The following is a 19,672-nucleotide window of genomic DNA, read 5'->3' as shown; positions in this document are numbered from 1 at the left end:
AGTCCCTGTCCTCAGCAGGCCTAAATATAAACACACATCCACTGATATTTCGACGCTATTGATAATTTTTAGAACTTTCTTATCTTTTTGTTTCTTACAAATTATTTTGATTTGGTATAACTCATTTTAAGGTCTGCTTTCAGACTTGGTTTGTGATGAATTTTATCGACTTTAGACACAGATACTAAATAGATCCTTCAATACAAAGAAAGAATTTTTACATCCTGTTGAGAAATTGACACATACACAGAGCAGAGACACTCATTCAATAGTGATACAAACACATAGAGATGGCGGTAGTATTGTAAACAAATGATATTAAAGTGCACTGCAGTGGCGGAGCTGTCATTGCACTCAGGTTATTCATGTGAAAAGGTTTCCAAGTGATTACGGCTGCAAGATGGAACTTAACACACCTTGAGAGCAGAATGGAAGTCGGATGTAGACGTATGTGCAGGGGACATTCCATTTCGGAAATCGTTCGTGAATTCAGTATTCCAAGATCCACAGTCTCAGGAGGGGGCTGACAGTTCCAAGTTTCAGACGTCACGTCAGTACCAGTGCAAAACTGGCATCAGGGCGTTTTGTTAGTGGGGGTTGTCTGCAAGAGGGACACGCACACTTTCAGGGCAATGATGATCTCATGCCTTAACCTGTTGCTCTGCTCCATTTCACCCCTTAACCAAGTGTTCTCTTCTGACTGAAAGGCCTTTAACTTATTGTTCTAAGCCACTTTATATCGAATTAATGAATTAATGAATTAATCTCCCCGCCACATTCTGAATCTGTCATCGGTTTTCTCGTCCCCTCCCCCGCCAGTTCTACGTCACTTTTTGAATTTGGACCACTTTTGAATGGGGTTTCTACGCTACTTTTTTTAATTTCGAATTTTTTAATGAGAAAACAAGCACGCCTTTTGTTATCACCATCCCCTCCGGGAAACCCATCCCTCTATACTGTCATGAAGCACTCACAGATCGCTTAAACATATGTGGCCAAAAATACTCCCGATCGCGCACCGACCTCTTGATTTGTTACCCACTTAAGTTCATCTAAGAAACTCTTTGATCTCGCCGACACCCTGCAACACTAACAGTTTCATTGGGTTACCACTCCATCCCTCCCATTGATTTCTGACAATATTTTCTCCTGCGGAATCCTCTCTCCTCCCTGCACCACCCAGGGTTCAATAGGAGACCTCTCGAGAGCTCCCTGTTCTGCTTTCCTCCCTGCAGCCCAATTACGATATCGAAGTCCGGACAGATCATGCTTATTTTTAATAAATTTGATCGTGCACACATGCTGTCCACCGATCTGTGTTATGCGCTAATGTCTGAAAAAGCCAAGAGGCCCTCCTCCGACTACAGGAGCGATGCACCCGTAGGCTCACGGCACCCTGGGGTGGTGAGTGGCTGGTGAGTGGCTGCCAGCTGTCTCCTGGTACTACTGCGTCGACGTTAGGTCAATACTAAAATTACATGATGCCTGCAGAACGCCCAGAGACCTCCGCTAACTCCGACAGCTAGATTTTTTGTGACCTTCTGATTTCCTGGTCACCCTACAACTGACGTGCCCTCCTTTGTTTGAGGCGGCATCCTTTGCCATCTCATGTTTGTGTATGAGCCATCGTCTCCAAAGCAGCAGCCGTAAATACTGTGCCCCTGTTGACTGGGAAATGCATTCAGTTGATAAGATGTTAATGCTGCACAGACAGGAGTTTAATAAAAGAATCATAATATGTATGCATACAGCTAAGGATTGCATATATAGCCACGTACATGAGGAATGGCAGGAGGTGATAATGGATGACTGTAGTAGAGACAATACTATTCAGCAAATAAAGGTGATGTGGTGATGGGCCGAAGCTACATTTCGCAACTCATAGTGTAATGGCTGTGCTTGAGCTGTTTGTGCTTTTGAAATGACCTGTCAGCCAACAATGCAGGACCTGGAAGTTGTAGTGGGAATTTGAAAAAGAATTTGCGGGAGGCAAGGCATACAGTAAATTAATCAGGAATTTGACATCGCAATTGGAAGTGTTGCTCTATAGAATGATATTTCAACTGAATAAATGAAAAAATTCGTTACCTTATTTCTTTGTTACTTTTATTTATAGAACAAGCTTGTTCTCTATTCCGTTGTGTATCTAAAGGATAAGCAGGACACAAATCATTTTACTTCTGACACGAGATTTAAGGTGGAGAATAACAAAATATATGTAATAGTTGCATGCAATACCATGTATGGTGCAGCATGTGAATCACTGTGGGAGCAGGTGACACATGACTATGTCCACTTCCAAAGACATGTAACAAACATGTGTAAAACTCTCCTGTGCGTGAGGAGGACCACAGACATAGTATCTAGGCAACGTAGCGTACTATCTAAGTGTGAGAATGGTGGAAAAGTACAAAAATGTGAAGTAAGAAAATCATTTATTTCTCCAAGCATTTTTGAATTTACGTAAGCAGACACTACACCACTATGCTCACACATTTTCTTCTTGAGACTATGAAGAGCAGGGCACCCATAGAGTTGCAGGTCTTGAATGGCGGCATACTTGGAGATTCGACGTATCCATGCAATCTACCCCTTGACATAGATGATGGTCGAATAATCAAAGCAATGCCACCACATTTTTATAGGGTATCCTGGTGAATTCCATGGTAGCCAATTTGTATTCCGCCATGTTTTCGCAGACTTCAGATCATCGAAAGAATGCAATGCTTGCTGAGAATGTACCAGTCATACCAGCGCCTTCTGTGTATGCAATATCTTTAAATATGAACTGTCTACACTCATCATCATACAAACCGTTATGTGAAGCAGCAGGTTATAAGTAAGTAGTAGCATCTTACTTGGCTACAGAACACACATTGTGAATCATTATTGATCATTTGGGCTACACACAACTCAATACATCTTAGTTGACGGTGATCCATCAGTCTGGCATCGCCCATTCGAGCCATATTGCTTAAAGCAGAGGTTATACTTTGAAGTGGGTTCATCCCTTTTAAACACATCCGGTAGCAAATTGAATCTGTGTGATACATCACAGAGTAATGGTATGTATAAGTTGTGTAGGGAACATGTAGTGATGGAGAGCATTCAAGTGGTGACGAGTCTTAGTTTCATATAAATATCTGAGAGCACATTGTGCACATTTCCTGCTTTCATCCACTCAAACATGTTGTAACGTTAATATTCTCTTTCCCCAGTGAATTTGTAGTGCTCAAGGCTAACTGTCGTAACATATTGAGGAAGTAAGAGCTCTGAAATACTTTTTCTGCTGTGTAGGCGGATCTGTGTTTTTGATTAAAGCAGAGTCATGCAGTCGTTATTCACCTCTAACAGTTTTGAAATAGCGATAACTAAAGGATGAAACTCAGCATCCACGACCATACTTTGTACAATGCACTTAATACCAATGATCACATTGACTATTATAATTACGGTACTAGCCTCCAACAGCATTATCTTATTCAGTCACATCCTGCACATACTTATAGTTGAATAGTTGAATTACGATGGATTCATAGTGGTTATTCAGCTACATGCAGCTGGTTCTCTGAAGGGACAAACAGAAGTCTATTGTATGCTAGGGATAGAGTATTCTTTGAATTCAAGTGTAAATGAGGTTTTTACATAACATGGTATACCTCTGGAAAACTTGTTTTACACACACATGCCATAGATCTAAAGAGGCATATGCTTAACATCCCTCATTCAATCACTGAGCTTATACATGTAATAAACGAAATCTTTGTATCATGTTCTAACAGGTTCCTTAATTTTCGTAACAAACTCAATTTTGCCAGCCGCATTACATGTGTCTCAGAGTGTTCCTCCTCCAAAGTGTTAATCAGTTGCTTAGCAAGAGGAACATAAAGTGTGCTCAGACTTGATATAGAACAGTATTGCAATATCAAACGTTTCTCTACCCATTTGCTTAGCCCTCGAAAATTAACCCCAAACTGACATATTCAAATATCCTACACTCGCTATGATGTCTTAGGAAATTTGTACGACCTGAGTGTTACAGCTACGATAGTTATGCATGTAAACATGGCATAAGGCTCAAATCCACTAACACAAACACCAACTTTCCGGCCCAGATGCATATAAGACACTGCTATCTTGGCTGGATTAACAAATATGAAAAATGCGAAAAGTTTTAATTAAAGTGGTGAAACTGAGAAAAAAAGCGCTAGCGCTCTTTAATTGTAATTACACCCTTTATACCTCGACAAATTGGTGATGGAGAGAGGGTTTCAGTGTGAAATGAAACCTGGCTGGTGTGAGGGTGGACATACCATAATGTTTTGGACACTACCTATAAATGACAACAGGAACGTTACGCTGAAATTACCGTAGCTTTTATCCCGATATGTGCAAAGAAAATGACTATGTCTAGCCGTAATGGAGATATTGATTTGAAGTGGGACATGGAGAATTTCAACGCCTTGATAGCTGTAAGGATTACGACAGATTTTATGTGGAAAATTATGACCAGTCATAAGGAAAACAAATGAAATAAAATGATCGTGTGGCATTGTTGACCGCGAGGCCCTGACCGGGGAAGTTAAGCCACCAGATATCTTACTTTAGGTGATGCCACATTGGGCAACTTCCACGTCAGTGATGATGAGAGGATGCTGAGGACAACACAACACTCGGTCCACAGGCAGAGAAAATATCCAAACCGACCAGGGCCTGCTGCATGGTGGGAAAGCTCGTTACTACTCAACTGCGCAGGCTGACTATGAGGAAGATATACATACTGATAGTTCAACAAGAAATTCGTTTCAGAGCCACAGGTCACAAGATTGGAGCTGCAGTCATAATACACTACTGGCCATTAGAAGTGCTACACCAAGAAGAAATGCAGATGATAAACGGGTATTCATTGGACAAATATGTTATACTAGAATTGACATGTGATTACATTTTCACGCAATTTGGGTGCATATATCCTGAGAAATCAGTACCCAGAACAAACACCTCTGGCCGTAATAACAGCCTTCATACGCCTGGGCATTGAGTCAAACAGAGCTTGGATGGCGTGTACAGATACAGCTGCCCATGAAGCTTCAACACGATACCACAGTTCATCAAGACTAGTGACTAGCGTATTGTGACGAGCCAGTTGCTCGACCACCATTGACCAGACGTTTTCAATTGGTGAGAGATCTGGAGAATGTGCTGGCCAGGGCAGCACTCGAACATTTTCTGTATCCAGAAAGGCCCGTAAAGGACCTGCAACAGGCGGTCGTACATTATCCTGCTGAAATGTAGGGTTTCGCTGGGATCGATTGAAGGGTAGAGCCACGGATTGTAGCTCCTCTGAAATGTAACGTCCACTGTTCAAAGTGCCGTCAATGCGAACAAGAGGTGACCGAGACGTGTAACCAATGGCACCCCATACCATCACGCCGGGTGATACGCCAGTATGGCGATGACGAATACACGCTTCCAATGTGCGTTCACCGCGATGTCGCCAAACACGGATGCGACCATCATGATGCTGTAAACAGAACATGCATTCATCCGAAAAAAAACGACGTTTTGCTATTCGTGCACGCAGGTTCGTCGTTGAGTACACCATCACAGGCGCTCCTGTCTGTGATGCAGCGTCAAGGGTAACCGCAGCCATGGTCCTCGATAGTCCATACTGCTGCAAACGTCGTCGAACTGTTCGTGCAGATGGTTGTTGTATTGCAAAAGTCCCGTCTGTTGATTCAGGGATCGAAACGTGGCTGCACGATCCGTTACAGCCATGCGGATAAGATACCTGTCATCGCGACTGCTAGTGATACGAGGCCGTTGGGCTCCAGCACGGCGTTCTGTATTACCCTCCTGAACCCACCGATTCCACATTCTGCTAACAGTCATTGGATCTCGACCAACGCGAGCAGCAATGTCACGATACGATAAACCGCGATCGTGATAGGCTACAATCGGACCTTTATCAAAGTCGGAAACGTGATGGTACGCATTTCTCCTCCTTACACGAGGCATCACAAAACGTTTCACCAATCGACGCCGGTCAGCTGCTGTTTGTGTATGAGAAATCGGTTCGAAACTTTACTCATGTCAGCACGTTGTAGGTGTCACCACCGGTGCCAGCCTTGTGTGAATGCTCTGAAAAGCTAATCATTTGCATATCACCGCATCTTCTTCCTGTCGGTTAACTTTCGCGTCTGTAGCACGTCATCTTCGTGGTGTAGCAGTTTTAATGGCCAGTAGTGTATTTAACTGTAATTACACTGATAAATATGTGGCTGGTTTCCTAGAAAGAGTCTGCCTTCCATCCGGGTGCGAGGCGGAGGTTGCTAGTGACGGAGTGAATGGTCATTTGCAGCTTAAAATGAGAGCCATTGCTAAGGGTCACGAACCAGACAGGTGGGAAACAGGGATGAGCTGACCTCACTGTGTTGCTCTCTGGGCAGGTGAATAGCAAACCTACACTCAATATGTGTTGGGCAGCTTTCTCGATCTCATGTGTTGCGTGTATTCTCTTGATTTTTACATGGCTGTTTGAGAATATTCGGTATGACAATTTTTGATGCTGGATGTATTGATAGCTTCCGAATTCGTAACACTCTGGTCATTCTGCACACCCATAACCGGGCAGTCCTCTACTCTCTGGCTGAGGACCTGTTGATCACTGAGACGCACATCGATGGTGGCAGACACGGCTGTGCAATGTCTTGTCTGGGGCACTGTACATGGACATTGGGGCATGAGTGCATGGGATGTATGTTTTCCACGATGTCAGGCATCTAACTGTAACAACTACTATATGATGGTGCGTGGTTTAAGGGTGTGGTGTTTAGTGCTTCTCAATACGTTGCAGTGGATTCTGTCTTGCAGTGGTTTTTTTGTTGTTACTATCCTGTCACGCGGTAGACCCTTCCCTCCCTCCTTTTTCGCTGTGGTGTGGTGGAGAGAACCATCTTAGGAATTCTATAGCGCTTTATAAAATGCACTTAGAAAACCTGTAGTGGTTGGGAATTTTTTAACTGTAATGGTATAAATTCACACCGAAGTTTGAAATTCCAACAATCATGTTATACAGAACTGCTTCCAAACGTGACGTCAGATTCAAGATTAGTTTATTGTGTGCTTTGTCTTGTCTCCCACAAATTGTTTTAGAAATTCCCACTACCACTTCTACTCGTGACATAAGGGGTTTGGATTATTTGATGAAATGTCTCATCAAAAACAATTACTCTAATTTTCAGCAACAGGTGATGAGGGGAGCGTAGACAGGTAATGGTCACTTACAGCGCAATTGTTTGAGACCATACATAGGAGGTGAGCTAGCGGTCGGTCGGCAAAAGAATACTGCGAAGGTGTAATAAGATTCAACCTGCAAGCATCTCTTGTCACAGGTGCTCGGGAATTCTAGCTAGATCGAAGTTCTCTCCTGTATCGTGGATAGACTGGTCGTTTCAAAAGCACAAACATCTCCAGCGCAAGCATTACGCTCTATGAGTTCAGAGATGTAGCTTCAGCCCATCACCATTATTTGCTGAATAGTTTTCCCTCTACACACATCCATTGTCACCTCCTGCCATTCCTCATTTGGAAGCTATGGATGCAATCCTCAGATGGTTGTATACAGATAATAGATTTATTAAATTCCTCTCTGTCCAACTTCAACATCCTATCAATTGAATACATTTCCCACCTAAAAGGAGTGCAGTATTCAGGTCTGCTATTTGAAGACGCTGAGTCATGCACAATCAGCTAGTAACCACTTGAGGACGCCACCACGAACTACAGTTGTGGGGTGACTGGCCGCCAGATGCCCACAAAGAAATGTAGCTGTCGCAGGTAGTGGCGGTCGCTGAGCACTTAGTGTGCATCATGTAATTTCAGTATTGATCAATAGTCAACATACTAATACTGAGAGATGGCTGGTGGTCTCTCACAAACCTAGACACACCGCGAATCCATGATGCGTCGCTCCTGCAGTTGAAGGAAGGCGCGTAGTGCAGCTTTACGATGGCCTCAGACAGTGTCCCATGGGAGACATCAGCAGACAGTGGGTGGTCTCGACCAAACTGATTAAAAATATGCATGATCCGCCCAGATTTCGACATCGCAATTGAGCTGCAGGGAGGAAAGATGCACCGGGATGTGACAAGAGCTTTCCTATTGAAATCTAAGTGGTGCATGGAGGAGAGAAGATTTCGCAGGAAGACAGATTATCATAAATGAAGGGAATGGTGAAGGGGCGGGGGTGGGGGTTGGTAGCGAAACTAAATTGTAAATGTTCCAAGGCATTGGCTTCCTCAAAGAGTTTTAGAGAAGGACAGAAGTGGATTATAAGTCATGGTGAAGGTATGCGATTGGGAGTATTTTTTTTTCGTTAGATATGTTTAAGCGATCTGTGGGTATTTCATGACGGTACTGAGGGGTGGGGATCCCAGAGAAAAAGATTGCGCTCGTTCTCTCATTAAAAAACGAGTGAATTTTGAATAGTGGCGTAGAAACCCCATTTAGAAGTGGACAAAATTCAAAAAGTGGCATAGAACTCGCGAGAGGAGTGGGGGGGGGGGGGGCGGGGACGAAAAACGCATGATATGGTGAGGTTCGGGGATTAATTAATTATTTTGATATAAAGTGGTGTAGAACAATAGGTTACATGCCTGTCAGTGAAAAGAGAACAGTAGGTTAAGAGGTGAAATGAAGCAGAACAATAGGTTAAGGCTTGAAGTCACCATGGCTCCTGAATGTATGCTTGTCCCTGATGTAGGCAACCTGCCCTAACAAAACGACATGATGCCAGTTTTGCCCTACTATTTATCTCTCTCCACAGACATTATCTTCAGTTAACGACCGAGAGCAACGTCGATTGCGTAGAGTTCTTTGTACTAACAGATAAGCAACACTGAGTGAAATAACCGAAGAAATCAATGTGGGCCCTACGACGAACGTATCCGTTAGGACAAAACGGCGAAATTTGGCGTTAATGGGTTATGGCAACAGGCGACTGACGCGAGTGCTTTTGCTAACCGAATGACCTCACCTGAGGTGCCTCTCCTGGGCTCGGGACAATATCAGTTAGAGCCAAGACGATTAGAAATCCGTGGTCTGGTCGGATGAGCGCCGACTGCAGTTGGTAAGAGCTGATAGTAGCTTCTGAATGTAGTGCAGACACCACGAAGCCATGGAACCTGGCTGTCAACAAGACGCTGTGGCACCTAGTAGTGGCTCCATAATGCTGTGGGCTATGTTTGCATGGAACAGGATGTGTCGCTGACTGGAAATGTTACTTTCGGCTACCTGGAGACCATTTGAAGAATATTCTGGCAATTCGAGAGAATGATTTGATCACCTATATCGACCGACATGAATGCCATCTGACTTATATGGGAGGTGATCGAGAAGTCAGTTCTTGGACAAAACCCTGCACCGGCAACACTTCCGCAATTATGAGCAGCTATAGAAGCAGCACGGCTAAATATTTCTTCAGGTGACTTCCAAAGTCTTGCTGAGTCCATGCCACTTCGAGGTGCAGCACTACAAGGGGCAAAAGATGGTTCAAAATCATATTAGGAGATATGCCATCACTTTCGACATCTCAGGGCAGAATTGCAGTTAGATTTGTATACAAGATGGAAATAATCCATCGCCTATTGCATTTTATTCAGAATTTCAAAGGCTGCATTCCAGTCAATATTGCTGAATTAACACTGAAGAGCCAAAGAAATTGGTACACATGCCTAATATCGTGTACGGTCCCTACGGGCACACAGAAGTGCCGCAACACGAAGAGACATACACTCGACTAATGTCTGAAGTACTGTTGGAGGAAAGTGATACCATGAATCCTGCAGAGCTGTCCTTAAATGCGTATGAGTACGAGGGGCTGTAGATCGCTTCTGAACAGCACGCTGGAAGGCATTCCAGACATGATCAATAAAGTTCATGTCTAGCGAATTTGGTGGCCAGCGGAAGTGTTTAAACTCAGTGCTCCTGGAGCCACTCTGTAGCAATTCTGAATGTGTGGGGAATCGTATCGTCCTGCTGGAATTGCCCAAGTCCGTCGGAATGCACAATGGACATGAATGGATGCAGGTGATCAGACAGCATACTTACGTACGCGCCACCTGTCAGAGTCGTATCTAGACGTATCAGGGGTCCCATATCACTCCAGCTGCACACGCTCCACGCCATTACAGAACCTCCACCAGCTTTAACAGTGCCCATACTGGGTCCATGGATTCATGAGGTCGTCTCCACACACGTACACGTCCATCCGCTCGATACAATTTGAAATGCGACTCGTCCGACCAGGCAACATGTTTGCAGTCATCAACAGTCCAATGTCGGTGTTGACGAGCCCAGGCGAGGTGCAAAGCTTTGAGTCATGGAGTAATCAAGGGGACACGAGTGGCATCGAAGGGCTATGTCGAAGATGTTTCGTTAAATGGTTCGAAAGCTTTCTTATTTCTGATACTTCTCATTTCTTTCATCTCTCTTCAGTTTACTCTCAGTGTATATTCAGTACCCATTAGACTATTCATTCGATTCAGGCTATCTCTCTCAGATTATCAAATGGTAAACATAAGCAGTGTGATCCCTTGTATAATGCACATAATGAGAGCATGGCACACAGGTGGAGAAATCACAAGAAGGGATGCCAACATGACAGTCAGAAGGTAGCAACTGTCTCAGAATGACATAAGAGGCAATAGTACTGATGTTTGGTCATGATCTGGAGCTTGTGTGCAGAAATGAAAAAATCTAAACATTGTAAAAATTGTGTCGGGGGTGCAAGAAAGACACGAGTGTCGCAACTCAATAATTGGCAAATCACGTGAATGTTGCCCTATTTAACAACAAACTTAACATCACAATTGCGGATCTCGAAGTAGACGAAGTTATGGAATTCTACTATCTGGGCAGAAAAATAAACCATGGCGGACAGACCAAGGAGGACATAGAAAAAGTGGCTAAAAGGACATTCCTTGCCAAGAGAATTCTAGTAATATAAAAAACAGCTCTTAGTTTGAGGAAGAAATTCTGACAATATAATTTTCGAGCACAGAATTGTATGGTAGTGAGAAATGGACTATGGGAAAACTGGAAAAGAGTATCGAAGCATTTGAGATGTGCTGCTACAGAAGAATGTTGAAAATTAGGTGGACTGATAAGGTAGGGAATGATGAGATTTTGCGCAGGACCGTCGAGGAAAGGAAGATACCGGAAACACTGACAAGAATAAGGGACCCAATAACAAGATACGTGTTAAGACACTGGACCGCCTGGATCTGGACATGTAGTTATAGTGCGCTACAGACAGAACCTGCAGAATATCATTAGCAATTTTCCTGATCATGCCATTGTAATAGGGGGTGACGTCACCTTGCCAGGTATGGATTGGGAGTGTTATGCCATCAAAACTGGTGCCAGAAACAGGGAATCGTGTGGCACTGTTCTGGATATCTTGTCCGAAAATTACTTTGAGCAGATAGTTAGAGAACCAAATCGAGGGGATAAAGTCTTTGACCTCCTGGAAACAAACAGACCTGAACTTATCGAATCAATTAACGTAGAGGAAGGTATCGGCGATCATAAGGCTGTGACAGCATCTATGACAACAGGTCCTACAAGAAATTTTGAGAAAGGTAGCAAGAAGTATTTGCTCAGCAAGAGTGACAGGATACAAATTGCAGAATATCTCAGCAGTCAGCATCAAACATTCGGTGTTGAGGACGAAGATGTGGAGAACAAATGGACAAATTTCAAAGGCTTCGTTCAATATGCCCTAGACAAGTATGTTTCGAGTAAGATTTTATGGGATGGGAAATATCCACCATGATTTAATAGCCGTGTTAGAAAAGCGCTACGTAAACAAACAGCACTTCATCTCAGATTCATGAGAAGTGAAAACCTATCTCATAAACAAAAGCTGAAAGAAGCGAAAATGAGCGTAAGGAGAGCAATGAGAGAATCGTTCAGTGAATTTGAAAGTAAGACGCTGTCGACAGACCTGAGGAAAAATCTTAAGAGATTTTGATCGTCTGTAAAATCAGTAAGTGGGTCAAAATCATCTTTTCATTCTCTCAGCGACCACACCGGCACCGAAACGGAAGATAACAGAGAGAAGGCCGAAATACTGTATTCGATCTTTCGAAGTTGATTCACCGCGGAAGATCGTATCACTGTCCTTCCTTTCAATCGTCGTACGAACATCAAACGGCAGATATTGAGATAACCGATCGTGGAATTGAAAAGCAGCTACAATAACTTAGTGGAAAGGCTTCAGGACCAGATGAGATACCTATAAGAATCTATGAAGATTATGGGAAAGAACTTGCTCCCCTTCTATCATTTATTTATCGTAGATCGCTTGGGCACCGAAAGGTACCTAACGACTGGAAAAATCGCAGGTCATTCCCGTTTTTAAGAAAGGCCGTAAGACACATTCACAAACTTATAGACCTATATCGTTTACGTCAGTTTGTTGTAGAATTATAGAACATGTTTTATGCTCAAGAACTATGACGTTTTTGAAAAATGAACATATCCTTTATAAAAATCAACATCGAACTCAACACGTTCTTTTTAACGGAACTAAATCGACAGATGTAATGGTAATATCCCGAGTACCACAAGGAAGGGTGATAGGACCGTTGCTGTTTACAAATATAGTAGAAAGCGTCGGATGTTCTTTAAGGCTACTCGCAGATGTTGAAGTTGTCTGTGCCAAAGTAGCAACGCCGGAAGATAACAATTTGCAGAACGACCTGCAGAGAATTGATGAACGGTGCAGACTCTGGCAGTTGGCCCTGAATGTAAATAAATATAACACATTGCACATACATAAGAAAAGAAATCCATTACTGTATAGCAACAATATTTATGACAAAGAGCGACCTTAAGTGGAATGACCATATAAAACAGTGGGAAAAGCAGACACCAGACTCAGATTCATTGGAAGAATCTTAAGGAAATGTAACTCATTCAAGAAAGAAGTGGCTTGTAAAGCGGGTTTTTCGCCCAATTCTTGAATATTGTTAATCGATCTGGGATCTCTATAAGGTAGAACTGTTAAAGGAGATAGAGAAGATCCAACGAAGAGCGGCGCGTTTCGACACGGGATCGTTTAGACGGTGAGAGAGCGTGACGGAGATTATAAACAAACTCCACTGGTAGACGTTACAAGAGAGTCTTTGTGTGTTATGGAGAGATTTACTATTGAAATTTCGGGGCAGCACTTTTTAGGAGGGGTCGGACAACATATTACTTCTCCTCACATACGTCTCGCGTATTGACCAGGAGGAGAAAGTTAGAGAAATTAGAGCCAAAGCAGAGGTTTACCGACAATCATTCTTCCAGCTCACTATTCGCGAGTGGAACAGGGTTGGAGGGATCAGATAGTGATACCGAAGGTACCCTCCGCCACACACCTTTAGATGGCTTGCTGAGTATGATGTAGATGTAGATCAGGGAATAACTTCCATGGTACTAGAGGGAACTGTAGAGGGCGGAAACTACAGGGGAAGACAGAGACTGGAGTATGTCCAGGAAATAATGGAGGATGCAGTTTGCAAGTGCTACCCTTAGGTGAAATGAATGGCACTAGAGAGGAATTCGTAACGGGCTGCGTCAAGACAATCAGGAGACGATTAAAAAAAAAAAAAGAAAGAAAGTCTGAGAAGCACAATCCTTTTCTGAACGATTCCTTTTTTCACGGTGTTTTTATAGACAGAAAATTAAATAAAAAATACATTGAGTCCAGGGACAAAATTTACATTTGTAAGTAGGCTGTTTAGGTTTTTTTATTGGTAACGCCACCTCTGTATGAAAATCACTGGCTGTGCTGTGTGCAGCCTGTGACTGCTTTGCATTGTTGTAATACTCGCCATTGTAGTGTTAGGCAGCTGGCTGTGAACAGCGCGTAGCGTTGCGCAGTTGGAGGTGAGCCGCCAGCAGTGGTGGATGTGGAGAGAGAGATGGTGGAGTTTTGAAATTTGTGATGAACTGCTCTATATATATATACATGTGATGATATCAAGGTAAATACATTGTTTGTTCTCTATTAATATCTTTCATTTGCTAACTATCCCTATCAGTAGTTAATGCCTTCCATAGTTTGAATCTTTTATTTAGCTGGCAGTAGTGGCGCTTGCTGTATTGCAGTAGCAGGAGAAACGAAGATTATTGTGAGGTAAGTGATTTAGTGATTTGTGAAAGGTATAGTTTAATGTTAGTCAGGGCCATTCTTTTGTAGGGATTTTGTGAAAGTCAGATTGCGTTGCGCTAAAAATTATTGTGTGTCAGGTTAAGCACAGTCTTGTAAAATTGTTCAAAAAGGGGACGTTTCATATGGCGACCCTGCCAGGATACCTCACTGGAATCTTCTGATTTTTTTTCTTGTAGTTTGTGTAATTAGTGTAGCTTTTGTTTATTGCTAGCGCGTAATTGTAGAGAAAATCTCCTTTGTAGTTGCAGTCTTTCATTGTTGTACAGTAGAACAGTTGTGGTATGCATGTAGATTTGCACCAAGTATTTCGCAGCTGCAATTAACTAGATATTATTTTCAGTGTTATGTTAATATGTTTTCTTATTTTTGCTCTTCAAATTGTGCTTTTCTGTGTTGTCGTGTGAAATACTGTGACAATAATGGCGTGTGAAAAACGTAATACTAGGCTCCAAACTAAATTGAGAAATGACAGTGAAGACGAAAGCAGTGTGTTAGCGCCGCAGAGTAATGAATTAACTAATGTTCAAAGGAGTAATTTGGTAATTGCGCATAGGGAAATGGAGCGGGTGGCAAGCAATGGTGTAGACAGTGAAACAATTAGAGAACAGGGAAGCATTATCGATCGATCGGTCAGCGACAGCTCGCCTCAGGAATCCGAAATGACAGGAAACAATCTCGGAAATGCTGTGGATTCAGGATTTGGGTCCTCACCGTTTTCTCAAATAAGTCAAGACACATTTTCTGCTTGTCAAAATGTGAATGTTGCCGGTGCAACTTCACTGCCGAAAAGCACTGAGGAACGTGTTTCAGACACCAGTGCATTGTTATTACAATTAATGCAACAAATGGGACAAAAGCTTGAAAAATTAGACACAATGGAACAAAATCTTCAAAAGTTAGTCACAACGCTTGAACAAAATCAGAAACAAATGGAACAAAATCAGGGTCAAACACAGCAAAAGCTACAAAAGTTAGACACAATGGAACAACACCAGAGAGAAACACAGCAACAGTTAGACGCAATGGAACAAAAGCTTCAAAAGTTAGACTCAGTGGAAAATAAGCTTGAACAAACACGTGAAGATTTAACTACCGAGTTACATAATATTGAATCGAAATGTCAAAAAGTCTGTAATGATGTAAAACACAAATTTGTGAGCATTTTCAACCTATTTTTTCGCGGCATGAAAATGCATTACAGAATCACGAAGCAGCCATAAAAGAACTGCAAACCATTGTTCATGAAAATCATGTGACCTCGTCGGCTAAAATTGACTCAGTTGCATCTACCGATTCGGTTACGCAACTTGCAAAAACTCAAGAAAACTTAAAGGACACAGTAGATACTCTGAAACTTGGTTCAGAAAAATACACTGAGGAAATAAGTACACTATCGGAGAAAGTAGCCGAACTTTCGGATCAGTTAACTAATTTATCTACGAAGGTAGATGATAATCTGAACGACACAAAACCTGTAGTCTTTAATAACACAGAAGAGTGCGAACAAATTAGGAAACTGAAACAAAATCTGAATCTACACCAAAGAGAAATCCGGGAAGTACAAGATCAGCTGACACAGGTAATACAAGAATTACGTATTTCAGAGGACACTCGCGCTCCAACACGGGAAGAGGGAAATAGAAATATGGAACAACCACAAAATAATAACACAGGGCACTTCGGAAATTATGAAAGAAATTGGCAATGTGGACCGAATTTTGAGATGGAACCGCCGACACGACGTAACAATGACCGATATGCTACTCGCCGACATGATGATTTTGACTATAAGCTGTTCATTACTACACGTAAATTCAAAACGTTTAAGAATTCTGCCAACGACATTCATCCACAAGCGTGGCTTCATCAGTTCTCTCATTGTTTTCCTCCCAACTGGTCGTTAGAACACAGATTAGAATTTATGTGTGGCTATTTAGAGAATGAACCAGCTGTAAGAATGCGTTCGGTCATTCACGATTGTCATAGTGAAGGAGAATTTTACCATGCCTTCCTCTCAGCATATTGGTCTCAAGCTACACAAGACCGAGTAAAACATAGCATCATAATGATGAAACATTTCGAACAATCTGAATTTTCCAGTCTTGTGAAATATTTTGAAGACATGTTGCACAAGAATCAGTACCTGGCAAACCCATACAGCCCCTCAGAACTCATCCGCATTTGCTTAATCAAATTACCTGAACATTTACGACATATTATTTTAGCAGGACGTTGCAAAGACGACATTGAAGCTTTTCAGGGACTGTTACAAGAACTGGAAATTGACACTGACAATCGCGGAACGCGAGAACAGGAGCACAACAATTACAGGTCACATCTGTCACAATTCCGCGATGACAGAAATAATACACGACAAGGCTATTCTTATAACGTAAATCGTGACCAAAACAGACACCACCCGTATGACAACCGTTGGCAGAGTAGTAATAATTACAGGGAAAGATCACCTCTCCGTGGTAATGACTATGACAGAGACAATCATAGAAACAGACACTATGGGAACCAAATAATTATTATCACGGGAGACAGAATAACTTTAGACGCAATGGTCCAGCGCGCAGTTACGATTCAGGGAGAAATTCTCCACCTCGTGACCGACAAGAAAGAAACTATGGAATCTACCGACAAGACGACAGACGATATGATCGTAACGACAGACCTGAAATCCATCAGAACTGGCGAGCTTCAAACAGGGCAGGGCCTTCTCGTCAAAGTGAATTTGTAGAAGTTTGGTCTCCTAATCCCAATAACGGCGCGCGCCAACAAAGAGACAGACAATAACTCGCGCCGCAGGCACCCACGTGCGCCGGCTGGCTCAGAGAAAAATAACATAGAAGCTAACCTTGAGAAAAATTCCAGTATTCTTTACCGACGTATACTGCATGATAATTGCGTTCAAGCTGAAACTCTGAGTACTTTGAAGAGTAAAAGATTGTACCACATTTCAAATGTAAAACCGTTTATTGAAAGATAATCTGCTTTTTAACTTTGTCTTTGCCATAAAACTTTTCAATTGACGCTACTAGTACGCTTTGTCACACTGAGAAACTGTTAACATGCAACAATGTTTTGAAGTTAAATATCCAATCAAGAACCTAGGGAACATTTATAACAGAAACTACGAATGCATTGTTATAGTGAACAGACGCCACAGTGTTATTGTGTGTGTACATTCTTGCTTGTTAGTTGCACGATTACGTAACAACTATAAGGCTTACATACTTAGAACATATACTGCTAATGAGATTTAATGCAACATTTTGGTTCACTTGAAAATACATTCTGGATTTAAAGTACTTTCTGTGAGATACCAGATGACACAGTGGTTAGTTTATGTGACAGCTACACGATTTTTATCACGACGCTACTAATGAGTGACACTTTACAATGTTGCTGTTGCAGTGTTTCTGTTTTATATCTGCACAGTTTTCTGAATTCTTTTGGAAAGAAAAACATGTTTTAGTAGTAACTTTTGTGGTATAGCAACAATGAGACAGCCGTTTTCGTGGCACAACAATATGTTACAGTACAGTACTTTCTTCATCACAACAATAAGCGTAATAACTACGATATCTATACGCAAAGCATTTCACTTTTGTTTATCATGAGGTAAGTACATTGACTTCTGCAGAACTTAGCTTTCGGAGGACGATAACTACGACACTTCCACAGAGATTATCTTACAACAAGACCCACAGTTTAGCGCTACAGTACACATATTTGAGTGATTAATTTTGTACTTAAATCATTTATTTTTAATGATATTTGAAGTACAATGATACAAAGGTTTTTCGTGATACATTTCATTCCATTGCTGTAATCTGTAACACCTGAGGGTATAATTATATCCTCAGGGGGGTACACGCTTACTTTGTGTACCATGTGTGTGGCAACCACAAGGAACCCTAGCTAATATGGTATTTGCTTATACAACTTTACACATCAGTACCATATTTCTCCAACACATAAATTACACAGCTATATGATTATTTGACAGAGAAACAAACATTCTTTTTACTACGTCAGTGACAGATGTTTACGCAATTACATAGTTGGATAACTTCACACTTACGAAATTGTACGTTGTTTGTACTTTGTGAACTGTTCATATTTTTTCAGAACCATTGTGATATTATGAGAGCTTTGAATGATATATTTGGTAAGGGAGCATGATTTTTAAAGTACGTTTGAGGTAAATGACACTACTGACATGAGCAGAGAATTTTTTTAGGTTTTGAAATTATTGGAGGAAGCTACGACGATTTTGAGAGTTGACTGAGGTGTTATGATGTTATTTTTACGACGACTATGTGTATTATGTTGTTGCGGTATGTTTATGATCAATAAGCTGATGCTATATAAGGAATGTGATTACGTGTTTATATGTATATGAATAATGAATAGAAGTTAGGGACTATGGTTTGTGAAAAAGGTTGTTGGAAACCAAGAATCGTACTTTAAGAGTTATGAAATGTGTGTAAATGCGTGAATGTATCACAATGACGGCGAAAATTTCTTGGACACTGTTATATTCATAGGATTTTGTTTCTACAGATTTGTAACCCAAATTCTTGACCTGTGAAATTTTTATATGAGACTGTCACTGTAGCGGAAACTGCTGTCGTAAATATTTCCGTAAGAAAGTTAAGTGACCACCTGCACGTGCGTCGTAGGCACACAGCTGTGTCAGACACCTGGAGAACAAGCCATTAGGGTGTGCCTTTCCGGAAGCACAGGTAGAAAAAAAAAAGGGAGCCCATTATCCTCGCTATTGACATTTCCTTGTTGAAAGCATACTGTGGAGCTCATAATTTATGATATTTACTGAAATGCCTAATGAAATGACGAGAAATATTTTTACATCTGCACACCTGATTACGACAAGCGTCTTTCTATGAGAGTTGTGAGAATTTCTACTAACTTATGAAATGTCACATGACTATTGAATGATATTTTTATGCTTTGCCTTTCATAGTTGCTTATTTCATTTGATATCTAGTTTCCAGCTGTGTTGCAGCATTGGTTTTATATAAATAAAAAAAATAAAAAATAAAAAATTAATTCATTTGCTAATGTGAACACTTTCTGTCAACAGATCTATTAAATAATTATTTTATGACCCACATTCTTCGAAAAAGGAGCTCTTGGAATGGAAAGAACAATAAGAAGGGACTAATAACAGGAACTGCATACATAATTTTCTTTTCAACTACTTGGTAATTTTTTTTCGTAGAGTAAGTTTTTGTGATGCATCACTCTAGTGTTAAGATGTGACGTAAGTTTTAAACATGGCCATTTTTACTGTAATATTTTTTCTGCTTGAGCTATGTCATGTTTAGGTATAAGTTATGCTGTTTGCCAGGCATAGTGCTACTGAATTTTAATTTGTGTTCCTCTGCTAAGCCAGATTTATTTTTCTTGTTTGCT

Source organism: Schistocerca nitens, chromosome 5 (genome assembly GCF_023898315.1).
Source record: "Schistocerca nitens isolate TAMUIC-IGC-003100 chromosome 5, iqSchNite1.1, whole genome shotgun sequence".
Lineage (NCBI taxonomy): Eukaryota > Metazoa > Arthropoda > Insecta > Orthoptera > Acrididae > Schistocerca > Schistocerca nitens.
Note: the sequence above shows the minus strand (reverse complement) of the source record.